At 41.3% G+C, this 13231-nt stretch overlaps 1 long non-coding RNA gene across 1 annotated transcript in view; it reads right to left on the bottom strand.

The window, feature by feature from the left end:
- Positions 1-1242: 1242 nt before the first annotated feature.
- Positions 1243-13231, bottom strand: part of LOC125486474 — a 25400-nt gene continuing 13411 nt past the window's right edge. The window contains exons 2-3 of the long non-coding RNA XR_007265135.1: positions 6705-6798; positions 1243-1607 (exon numbers count right to left, since the gene is read on the bottom strand). This is a non-coding gene — a long non-coding RNA (uncharacterized LOC125486474). The remainder of the gene's footprint in view (positions 1608-6704; positions 6799-13231) is intronic.

Genomic DNA, 13231 nt, shown 5'->3' on the forward strand with positions numbered 1-13231 from the left:
TGATAACAGGGAACAGGGAAATGGCAGATAATTTAAACCAATATTTTGCATTGATGGAGGACACTGTAAACATCCCAAAGGTAACACATAAGCAAGGTTGTAATGGAAGGAAAGGTTTGCTAAGAGTTACAATCATGAAGGACAAAGTATTTGACACTTCGATGGGATTGAAGGCAGACACGTCGTTAGGATGGCCTGCATCGTAGGGTTTTAAGGGAAGTGACTGCAGGGATAATGGAGGGGTTTGTTGAAATATTCCAGAACACATGTATAGTGGAATGCCACAAGGCGTAGAGCCACAATTAATTACTATCTGTTTTAATGCTTGGAGGAGGGAGCAGATTATATTAATCCAAATTTGCTAATGATATGAAAATAGGTGAGAGGACATGTGTGATGAGGATGTAAGGAATCTGCAAAGGAATATAGATGGATTGAATGAGTGGGCAAAAATCTGGCAGATGGGATTAATGTAGGAAAGTGTAAGGTCATGAACTTTGGTGGGAAAAATAAAAAAGCAGACTACTTAAATATAGAGAGATTAATGTAGGAAAGTGTAAGGTCATGAACTTTGGTGGGAAAAATAAAAAAGCAGACTACTTAAATATAGAGAGATTCAAAAAGGTGCAGTACAAAGGAATCTGGGTGGTCTTGGGCATGAAACTCAACACGTTAACATGCAGATGCAGTAAGTGATTAAGAAGGCAAATGAAATGTTGGCCTTTATTGCTGTGGGGTTAGAGTTTAAAAATGGGAAAGTGTTGTTCCAGCTGTGCAGGGTATTGGTCAGGCTGCCAATGGAGCACTGTGTGCAGTTTCAGTCTCCGTATTTAAGAAAGGATATACTGGCACTTGAGTTCAAAAGGAATAAACTAGGCTAATTCTGCAATGAAAGGCTTGAATTAGCAAGAACAGCTAAACAGATTAGACCTTTACTGATTAGAGTTTAGAAGAATGAGGGTCAATTTATTGAAACATACAGGAGCTTGAAAAGAAGATGTTGAGAAGATGTTACCACGAGTGAGGGAATCTTGAATGAAGGTACATAATTACAGACCAAGTGAACAATCATTTAATACTGAGATGTGAAGGAATTTTTCTTTCAGAGTGCAGTGATTGCAACAAGATCAGCCAGGTGGACCTCATAGAATAGGAGTACCCTAACTTGGGCTGTTAATCTGGTCTGATTAGGGAGTCCTGGCTGACAGATAAGAACAGGAGTGGCAGACATCCTGTTCAATCTGAGAGCTGGTTGTGAGGGAGCTGGATCAGTGTCAAGGACTCTCCACGTGTAAATAACGGTGACTTAGTGACTGGATGCCAACCTCTGTGGAGTTATTTCACAGAAGGTAGTGAATTCTCTACCTTCTGTTTTGGTGTTTTGGAGACTAGATCACAAAGTATTTAAAAGAGAGGTAATTTTTTTTTGAAATATCAAGCAATTGAAATCGATGAGAAATGGAAGAGGAGTTGAGGCTTGGGAGAGATCAGCCCTGATTATAGAATGGTGGGGAAGGCTTGAGGGGATAAATGTCCTCCTCCTTCCCTTACTTCATATGTTCTTTATGTTCTTGATGTTCTCTGATACTCCTCAGCGTACCCGTGCCCTGTATACAAAAGGGAGAATGCAACTGCAAATTTACATTGTACAGGATGGAATATAAATGAACACCCAAGGTCATATTCTGATATTCTAATTTGATATTTTCTGAGTTTACTATTTTTATTTTTACTGAGACTGGCTGCACCCGATCTTTGATTTAACTAATTTGACACTGGAATGGGTTACGTGAAAATCGAAAAGCTCCTATGATTGCACTTTCTTACACAAGTTGTGCCACATCTACATAAATTATGTTTTGATGGATTCAAATATTCATTTTCAGATCTAAAGAGAGATGTTCACAGAAATGACATATTTTTCAGGCTTTCCTTAGGCAGTAATTGTTAATGCTGGTTTCTGCTTGTTTAACCTATTTATTTTTCAATCTGTTATTATACACCTCTGAAAAGGGTGGGACTTGAACCTAGGACTTTTGGTCTAGGGAGAGGGACACTATCACTGTGCTACAACAGGGCCCTCCTAATGACAGTTTTTATATTCCTTTGTAAGTCAATAAGACTGGCAAGACATTTCTATGTAATCTGCATAATCAGTTTAAAAACCAGAGTGAATTTTGGCATAACTTGTCTGTACACCTCTAGAGAAAATTCCAACCCATTAACTTACTATAAAAGAATGAAAGATACATTTTCCAAAAGTAAAAATCCTATTGACGCCATTACCTTTTGTGCAAAAACTCACCAAGATTTCAAACAGCTAAAACAATGAGGGAATCAAAATCAGGAGGTACGGATGCACTGATAATACAGCCATCCGGTGTCGGCTGTAGTTCAGTAAGTAGCATTCTTGTTGCTAAATCAGGAGGTTGTAGATTTTAATTCTGCTTCAGGATTTGTGAACAAAAATCAAGGCTAATGCTCCTGAGCAGTGCTGAGGAGGTGCTGCGCGGCTTCTCAGTTGGTATCAAATACACACAGGAAAAGGAAAAAGAGACTGTTTTATACTTAATAGCAATATAAAACAACGAACATTTTATACAACAAAATACAATACAGCACAGGAACAGGCCCTTCAGCCCACAAAACCTGTACTGATTCCTAATCCTTATTTAGACCAGCTACTTACTGCCCATGCATGGTTTCCACTCCTCTGTTTGCCTCCTGTTCATGTGTCTATCAAGATATGCCTTAAATGTGGTTAACGTGCCTGCTTCCACCATCTCCAATGGCAGTACGTTTCAGGCATCTACCACCCTCTGTGTGAAAAATTCCCTTCATTTCTCCCCTAAACTTTCCCTCTCTCACCTGTGCCCTCTTGCCCTCTTGTAGTTGACATTTCCACCCCGGGGATAAAAAAAATCTCTGACTATCCACCCTATCTCTGCCTCTCATAATTTTGTAGACCTCTGTCTGATCACACCTCCCCCCCACCCCAAATCTCCGTCTTTCCAGCGAAAACATTCCGAGTTTATCCAACCTTTCCTCTTAACTAAAACCCCCCCAGACAAGGCAACATCCTGGTAAATCTCTGCATCCTCTCCAAAGCATCCATGTCCTTCTGGTAGTGTGGCGACCAAAACTGCATGCAATATTGTAAATGTGGCCTAACATTTTGTACAGCTGTGACATAACTTGCCAGCTTTTATATCCAATGCCCTGGCCGATGAAGGCAAGCATGTTGTATGCCTTCTTGACCACCTTATACACCTATGTTGACCTGTATGCCCAGATCCCTCTCTATGTCAATGCTGCTAAGGATTCTGCCATTTATTGTATAATTTGCAACTGAATTTGATCTTCCATAATGCATCACCTTGTACTTGTCCGGATTAAACTCCATCTGCCATTTCTGTGCCCAAATCTGCAACCTATCCATATCCCACTATATCCTTTGATAATTCTCCTCACTATCTGCAGCTCCACCAATTTTGGTGTCATCTGCAAACTTACTAGTCAGACCTCCCACACTTTCTTCCCAATCATTTATGTATATTACAAATAACAGAAGTTTCAGCACTGATCTCCGTGGAACATTACTAGTTATTGATCTCCACTCTGAAAGCACCCTTCCACTGCTCCTCTCTGTCTTTTATGACCAAGTCAGTTTTGTATTCATCTAGCCAGCTCATTCCAGATTCCATGAGACTCTACCCGCTTTATGCCTGCCATGAGGTACCTTATCCAAACTCCACGTAGACAACATCCAGTGCCCTTCCTTCATCAATCAAACTTGTCACCTCCTCGAAAAACTCAATCAAGTTGGTGAGACAGGACCTTGCCCGCACAAACCCATGCTGCCTATCACTAACAAGTCCATTCGCTTCCAAATGTGAATAAATCCTGTCTTTCAGTATCCTCTCCTACAGCTTCCTCCCACTGATGCCAGGCTCACTGGCCTGTAATTACCTTGATTATCTCTGTTTCCCTTTTTCAACAAAAGAACAACGTTGGCCATTCTCCAGTCATCTGGAAACTCACCTGAGGCCAAAGAGGAGGAAAAGATATCTCTCAAGGCCCCAGCTATTTCCTCCCTTGCCTCGCACAGTATCTTGAGATAGACCTCGTCTGGCCCTGGGAAGTTGCCTACCTTAATGTATTTCAAGATACCCAACACTTCCTTCTTGATCATGTTGACAACATTTCCTCTTTCATTATGTTGACCTGTCCATAGTATTCACGCACCTTTCCCTAACCTCAACATTCCTCTCTTTGGTGAATACCAATGTAAAGTACTCATTAAGGATCTCACCTAATTCCTCTGGATCCACACATCACCTCCCACCTTTATCCCTGAGTGAGCCTACTCTTTCCTTAGCTACCCTCTTGCTCCTAATGCATGTATAAAATGCCTTGGGATTTTCCTTAACCCTGCTGGCCAAGGACATCATAACCACTTTTAGCCCTCCTAACTCCCTATTTGAGCTCCTTCCTACTTTCTCTATATTCTTCAAGGACTTTGTCTGTTTTTAGTTGCCTGGACCTTAGGTATGCTTCCTTTTTTTGACTTAGCTGACAATTTCCTCTGTCATCCAACATTCCCAAATCCTGCCATTCTTGTCCTTCATTTTCACAGGAACATGCCTATCCTGCACTCTAATCAACTGGTCCTTAAAAGATTCCCATATGTCCGATGTGGATTTACATTCAGACAGTCGCTCCCAATCCACGTTCTCTAATTCTTGCCCAATTTGGCTATAGTTGGCCTTCCCCAATTTAACACCTTCATCTAAGGTCCACTCTTGTCCTTATCCATAGGTATCTGAAAACTTACGGAATTATGGTCACTATTCCAAAAATGCTCCCTGTCTTTGATCACTTTGATCAATACTTTGATCACCCGGCCGGGCTCATTTCCCAATACCAGGCCAATATGGCCCCCTCCCTCAATGGACTATCCACGTACTGTTTCAAAAAGCCTTCCTGGACACACCTAACAAGTTGCTCCCTATCCAAACCCCTGGCACTATGGGAGTCCCAGTTGATAAGGGGGGCATTAAAATCACAGATTGCAACAACCCTGTTATTTCACATCTTTCCAGAATCTGATGACATATCTCTTCCTGTATCTCCTCCTGGCAGCCGGGAGATGTGTACTACAATCCCTGCACTGTGACTGCATCCTTCCTATTCCTGAGCTGTGCCCTAATGCCTCGCTGCAAGATCTCTCCAGGGTGTCTTCTCTCAATCCAACTGTGATATGATCCCTAACCAATAATGCAACTCCCCCAACTCTTTTGCCTCCTCCTGTAACTGCTCTAAAACATTGATATCCCAGAACATTAAGCTGCGAATCCTGTCCCTCTTTCCACCAAGTCTCTGTGATAGCAACAACCTCATAACTGCATGCATTAATCCAGGCTCTAACTTCATCTGTCTTACCTGTTATACTTCTTGCATTGAAACAAATATAGTCAAGCCTCCAGTTCCATCGAGTTCTGCAATCTCTCCCTGACTGCTCTTCCTCTTAGCTATATTTGCCTTAGATTCAAGCTCCTCCCCAGTCTTTATACTTATTAACCTGCTGCTCCAGTTCCCAACCCACTGCAATACTAGTTTAAACTCTCCTGAGCGGCGCTATCCCTGCAAGGATATTGGTGCCCCTCCAGTTTAGGTGCAACCCATCCTTCTTGTACAGATTCTGCGTTCCCTGGAGGCATCCCAAAGATCCACATATTTAAACTCCTCCCCCCTACACCAGCTCTTTAGCCACATGTTCAATTGTACTCTGTCCATGTTGCACATGGCATGGGAAGTAATCTTGAGATTACAACTCTAGATGTCCTGCTTTTTGGTTTACTACCTAATTCCCTGAATTGTCGTTGCAGGATCTTGTCACTCTTCCTACCTATGTCATTTGTGCCAATAGGGACAATGACTTCTGTCTGTTTACCTTCTTGTTTCAGGATGCCTGTACCCGTTCATAACCCTGGCACCAGGGAGGCAACATACAATCCTGGAGTCTCTTTCATGGTCACAGCAATGCCTATCTGTGCCCCTGTCTATTGAAACTCTAATTACCATTGCTCTACTACACTTTGTGCCTCCCCTCTGTACAGCAGGGCCAGCCATGCTGCCATTGCTCTGGCTACTGCTGCTGTCACTTGATGGGCCACATCTCTCATCAGTATCCAAAATGGAATACTCGTTTGACAGGGGGACTCCTGCACTGGCTGACTGCCTGCTCCGTCTAGCGATCTCCCATCTATCTTCCTGTACCTTGGGTAGGAACATGTTTCTATAACTTCTATCTATAACACTCTCCACCATTTGTGTGCTCCTTAGCGTTTCCAAATGCTGCTCAAGCTGATCCATTTGTTTGGTGAGCAGTTGAAGCTCGGTACACTTCCTGCAGATATAATTATCAGGGATGCTCTCAGCATCCAAGATTGACCATGTCTGGCAGGTGGAGCACAAAATCCCACCAACTGACATGACTAACCCTCTACTGGCTATTAGTTTACAAGTTAAATTTTAATGAGCTACTTAAAAGTTACTGTTACTACTTTCTAACAAATAGTAGCACCCGCCCCCCCCCCCCCGCCCCCGCCCGCGCCCCGCCCGCCCCGCCCGACTTACTATTTGAACTCCCCGTACTAACCAGATGAACTAACTGTACTTTAGAAAAACTGAGACACACTTACCCTGTACTGCAGAGATTCCTTCACATGTCCTTTACTGATTTACTTGGGTTAAGTAGGCTTTTGTACAAATACACTGCAACACTTGGGCCTATTACTATCAAAACACAGAAAGAAAAAAAATCAGCATTCTGGAGAACATTCAGAGGAAAGAAACCAGAATGATACTCAAGGCTGAACTTTTACAGAGTTTGCAAGATTCTGCAGACCTTTCAAAATGGTAGGTGCTGTACGGATGCTCAAAAACATGCTCAACTTTGTGATTAGGAGAAAGATATCCTTCATGAGTTCAGATTACCTATGTTCAAACACATCTCATTTTGGCTCTTACAAGATTCTTAACCCGTAGTGTGGGAGTCACAAATTTATGGAGTAGACATGAACACTCTTGAAGATAAGGAATTTAAGTGTCATGATGCACACTTTATTTTTAAAACATCTCTGGTGTTCAAACTTGGAAAGAACATGCATAAGTTATTAATGACAGTTTTGTTAAAAAACGCTACTGAGTTTTGATTAATATGTCATCTACTTTAGGTTAGAGTGAACAATTGTTACACAGTTTCAGTATTGTTCTTTGTTGACATTTACCGAAAGTTGTTTGCATGTCAAAATTAATGGCTTCCAGCGATGACTGCGTGCCTCCGGTGATGCCTGCCGGCCTCCGGTCAACATCCGGCCTCCTGTGGCAGTCTCCTGGCAAGGCATGGCGGCCTCTGAGCCTTCATGGCAACGTCTTGGACTTCGTCACGACCTCCCGGCCTCTCATGGCAGCCACCTAGCCTTCACGGTGACCTCATATGGCAGCCTCCCGGCCTGGCTTGGTGACCTCCCTGCCTGGTGTAGCGGCCTCATGGGGCGGCCTTCTGACATGACTGTCTGGAGTGATCTTCCTGCCTCACGACCCTCAAGGTGAAGCCCGGTGCAATCTGAGCCAGGGCCCGGCATGGTCTGGAGCCAGGGTGGAATGGAGGCAAGGTGCCAGCAAGATATGGGTTAGAAGACCGCTGTTTTGGACTTTTATTTCTGCAATGTTGGACATTTTATTTCTCTATTTTCTAAGATCTTGTAACTAAATAAGCTGTACCTCAGTGAGTACAGTGAAAAGTTTATATGTTGTCACTAGTTGTATGTTGTAGTGACAATATATAAACTTTTCACTATACTCACTGAGTATATGTGACAATAAAGCTATTTCAATTCAACACTAGGCTGAATTTCAATAAACTACAGAAGCATTACTTTAGCAAGGGTTTCTGAGTTTACAGATTGATTGACAATTTAAATAAGCCATTAAAGGATAAGCCATTTTGGTGCAGCGACTGAATATAAGTTTTGTTTGTTTTATAACATTTCAGCTACTTGACAAGATTTGGGTTTTGTACTGGTTTCACAAATGGGAGGTTTTTCATGATCAAGTGTACAATCAGTGACAGAATTGATTGGATTGTTAAGGGGTTCTTTTCTTTATTTCCACATGGCTCCTGAGTTCTACTCATGATGGATATAGGCAGGCAACATGGAGTTATGAGGGGGCATGGTGAATGGATGGGAGAATTGAGATGTCATGAAGGTGGCAAAGGGAAAATGGTTAGGGTGAGGGCTAGATGGGCTAACAGCTTCTAAAACAACTGGGATAAAGCTCCTGAGAACAGACTCTAAACATCTTCCTAGTCAACATCCTCCCCACATCCATCCCCGCTCCATCCACCCCACTGGGGCCATAATTCAGTGGTAGCAGATAAGGCCATAAGAAATAGGACCAGAGGAGGCTGTTCGTCCCCTCAAACCTGCTCAACCATTCAATAGGATCATGGCTGATCTGACATCAAGCATCAACCAGAGTCAGCACGGTTCCTTGAAAGGGAGATTGTGTCTGGCTAATGTATTTGAGTTTTTCAAGGAAGTCTCAACCTGAGAGGATAGACGGGAACTAGTACTGTTTTCTGGTTGTAACACTAAAATACTCCCCCACTCATAGAATTATAGAAGAATCATAGAATCCCTACAGTGTGGAAGCAGGCTATTCGGCCCAATGAGTACACACCACTCCTCTGAAGAGCTTTCACCTGGATCCACCCCACCTACCCTAGCCCTATAACCTTGTATTTCCCATGGCTAATCCACCTAGCCTGCACACCCCCGGACACTACGAGCAATTTAGCATAGCCAATCCACCTAAAATGCATATCTTTGGACTGTGGGAGGAAACCAGAGCACCCAGAGGAAACCCATGCAGATATGGGGAGAATGTACAACTCCACACAGACAGTCACCCAAGGGTAGAACCTGGGTTCCTGGTGCTGTGAGGCAGCAATCCTTACCACTGAGTCATCATACCCACCTCAGCTACCTGCTTCGCTCCCCAGAATTATGTTCAGTACTGCACCATACCTTGTTGACCTCTATGTATTGACCTAAAAACTCTCCTGAATATATTTCAAGAAATCCACTCCCTCTAATTACTTTATGCTATGACTATCCCAATTAATGTTGGGAAGTTGAAATCCCCAAATATAATTACCATATTTTTATTATATACCTCAGTGAATTGTCTACATATCTGCTCTTCTATTGCTTGCTGACTGTTTGGGCCTTATAATTAATGCTCCACAATGAGACTGCCTCTTTTTATTCATAAGCACTATCCATAAAGCCTCATTAGAAGACCCTGCCAAGATATCATCCCTGCTCATTGCAGTAACTGACACTTTACAACACTATCTTCTATTTGATACTTTCCCTGTCTTTCCTGAAGATCCTATACCCTAGAATGTCGAGTTGCCAGTCCTGACTCTCCTTCAACCACATCTCTGTGATGGAAACAATATCACAATTCCACATGTCAAGACATGCTCTTAACTCATCTGTCTTACCTATAAACCTGGACCTGATGGTAGTTCCATTCAAGGTCCAATAAGATTGTGAAGGCAAAAAGTGGTGTTTGAAATATTGAATATAATTGTCATTTAAAATAGTCAAGGCATATATCATGTAGTACAAGGTGCTGATAGCAATAATTATGGATCACCATACAGTATTTTGTTTAGATTTTTGGAAGGAAAATAATAAAGTATGACAAGTATTTCACAATTAATTTAAAAGGTTTCTAGTTGCACTGTTTCACTGTTTAGTTATTTTGACATTATTTCTAATAGGGAAGCGTTAACTTAGAGAAAGCTGAGATGTTAAAATGTTCCTGTTCATAGTGGGGTAACTGGTGTCTTTAACAGTGCACATTGTACAGGATTATGTGACTGAGCTGAAAAGAATGTGAAAACATCATTCTGGAGCCAAGATGAAAATTACAGATTTCGCAATATATTTCCAACATCTTGCATTTCAAGAGCTTTATTGTTTAAGCAATGTCTATAAGATTAATTGGGGAATGAAGGGTCAATCTGTTTAATAGTAGCTGAGCTGTTATTATAGTGCATAAAAATACAAGATGTTTTATTGTTTTTTAACCACAACTTTAGTTCATTTTCCCCCTACCACCCCTGTTCCCCAGTAATATGCCCTATTTCCTTATTGTGGAAACCTACTCCTGTAAATTTGCTAATATAGATATTGAGGCAGTGATGACAATGGGATAAAAGAATGAACTAAACGTTTCTCCTGAGATCTCCTCCCATTCCTCTTCTCTGCTTGGTTAATTACCCAGATAGCTTGGCTGATATCAGGAAATCATCATATATAAATAATTTTACTATTCTGTGGTGTGCAGAGAACCCTTGATAACTTTAAGTAACATGTTTTATCTTAAACTTAGGTTATTTAATCTTACGTTTCCTTTACATTAAGAACCTGACCAGAGGATCAAATTCCACATCTGTGCAGAAACAATAAGCTGAAAGCAGTAGGTTACAAGATATTATGTGACACCAAGCTTGGGATTTAAAACACAAAACTTTAAGACAATAGATAAAAGCAGCAAAACTCATCTTTGTTGGTAACATTAAATGGATGATAATGAATTAGAATTCTATTTTATAGGTTCAAGAAGACAGCACACCACTACTATTTCAAGGGCAGTAGGGATGGGTAATAACCGGTTGCCCAGTATAAGCTTGTGATTTTAAATAAATCTGTTAAACAATAACCTGGTATCATGTGAATTTTGACTTTGTCTACCCCAGTTCAATACTGGTATCTCCTCATCATGGCTACCAAATAATTCCAGAATGTTGACCCAGTGGCAATTAAGAAATTAGGTATTTTACAAATGAGTTGGGAGGAGTGCACTGCCTTTTTCTAATCCAATTGCTCTATGGATCACAAAATAAATTTTAAAATATTTTCTCAAGTTCCAATATGGCAAATCATATTCTTTCTCTATATTAGACAGAATTTAAAAAAAACAGGTTTCTTTAGTAAGCACAAAGTTGTCAATTTATTGTAGAACAGGTCACGTACAAGGAAGTTGCAGGATTTGTTAGCACACATATTTTGTAAAGTGAAAATATAAATGCTTCTCATGTAAGTAATTTAAACCATGCACAAAAAACATGCATACATTCCAGGTGAAAGGAAAACAAACATATCTCTCTGCAGTGATTGCCAACGGTGGTTACTCTTGAAGGGGAGAAAAAAAAGGATGAGGTGTAGAATCTTCCAAAATCTGTCAATCTGATGGTGTTACCTGTATGGTCTTTTGGGTCTTGATAGACATAGCTTGCTCAGGAAATACAATATTGAGAAGTTATTTCCGTCATTGCTTTTCTGAAGAACATTTCATACTGAATTCTCTATAATTGTGGTTTTGGAACAGGAAACACAAGCTGGGCAGCTTGTCCTTAGTATGTTTCACAACAGGATATATACCAAAGCTAACATACTGTGTGACTTGGTGATGGTACTTTCATACACCTGCATCCTTTATACTTCTAGGTAGAGGAAGGCAGATCCTTACTGCTAACAGAGCCTTGACAAGTTGGTACATTTCATTCTATAACAAGACTACACTGGTGATTTAGGGAGTGAATGTTTATAGTAGTTGTTCTGGGTATCATGGAACTTCCTAAGGATGCTCATGGTATACAATGACTTGTGCCTCAAAGATGATGGCTTGCTATCAGAAAACTCTATCTCCGACCAGCTCTGGTAGCCAGCACATTTATATGGTGACTCTAGTTGACATTTTCTCAGTATTGTAGACTACTATGCTGTAGGTCATGTTGCATTTGAGCATGATCTGCTTTAATGCCTCAGGAACTATGAATAAAGCTGGATACAAGAAACAAGTCCAAGCAGTTTTATTAATCCTTAAGTAAACATCAATGAGCAGTTTTTGTGTGTTACTTAATCATACTGCCTGTGACTTCTTCCATCATTTTGATGGTGATTGAAAATAAACAGATAAGGTAAAAAGTAATCTTTTAGTGGACAGAACACACCTGTACAGCTTTTGACATTGGTGGGTAGACACCAAAGTTGTAACTGCCCTTGAATAACCTCATGCAAATCATGACTAATTCTGGAGTATAACTGCTAGTACACTTTGGGAACAAAATTAGGAAGGCGATTTATTATCTGCATGGCTATAAGTTGAGAGAGGGGAATATGCAACAAGACCTGGATATCCTCACGCACGAAACACTGAAAGTAAACATTCAGGTGCAGCAGTCCGTGAAGAGGCAAATTGTATGTTGGCCTTTAAAGCAAGACGATACAAGTACAAGAGCAGGGACGTCTTGCTGCAATTATTCAGGGCCTTGGTGAGCCCACACTTGGAAGGTTGTGAGCAGTTTTGGTCTCCTGATCTGAGGATGTTCTTGCTATACAGGCAGTGCAGCAATAGGTTGACCACACTGATTCCTGGGATGACAGGACTGACATATGATGAAGATTAATCAGCTAGGATTATTTGACTGGAGTTTAGAAGAATGGTGGAGAATCTCATGGAAACCCATGAAATTCTTACAGGATTACACAGGTAGATGCAGGAAGAAAGTTCCTGATGGCAGGGAAGTCCAGAACTAGGGGTCGCAATCTATGGATAAGGAGTAGGTCATTTAGGATTAAGATGAGGAGAAATGTCTTCACCTAGAAACGGTGAGTTTGTGCAATTCACTCCCTCAGAAAGCACTCAAAGCATTGTTTGATTTCAAGAAGGAGTTCGATATAGCACTTGGGTCTAAAGGGATCAAAACACATGGGGAAAAGCAGGAACAGACTATTGAGTTGAATGATCAGCCATGATCATAATAAATCATGAATCAGGCACAAAGGCCAAATGGCTTACACCTGTTCTTATTTTCCGTTTCTATGTAACATAAAGGCCAATGTCCATCTATGTTACAACCCTCTGTAGTGGTGTCACTACTGGAGCTTGTAAATGATGTTGTGTCCAGTCCACTTAACATTCCTTGATGTCATGTGAAATGAATCAAACAGGTGGAAGACTGGGAGATAGTAGGAACTGCAGATGCTGGAGAATCCAAGACAACAAGGTGCAGAGCTGGATGAACACAGCAGGCCAAGCAGCATCATAGGAGCAGAAAGGCTGACGTTTCGGGCCTAGACCCTTC

The sequence above is a fragment of the Rhincodon typus genome, chromosome 2 (genome assembly GCF_021869965.1).
Source record: "Rhincodon typus isolate 14 chromosome 2, sRhiTyp1.1, whole genome shotgun sequence".
Classification (NCBI taxonomy): domain Eukaryota; kingdom Metazoa; phylum Chordata; class Chondrichthyes; order Orectolobiformes; family Rhincodontidae; genus Rhincodon; species Rhincodon typus.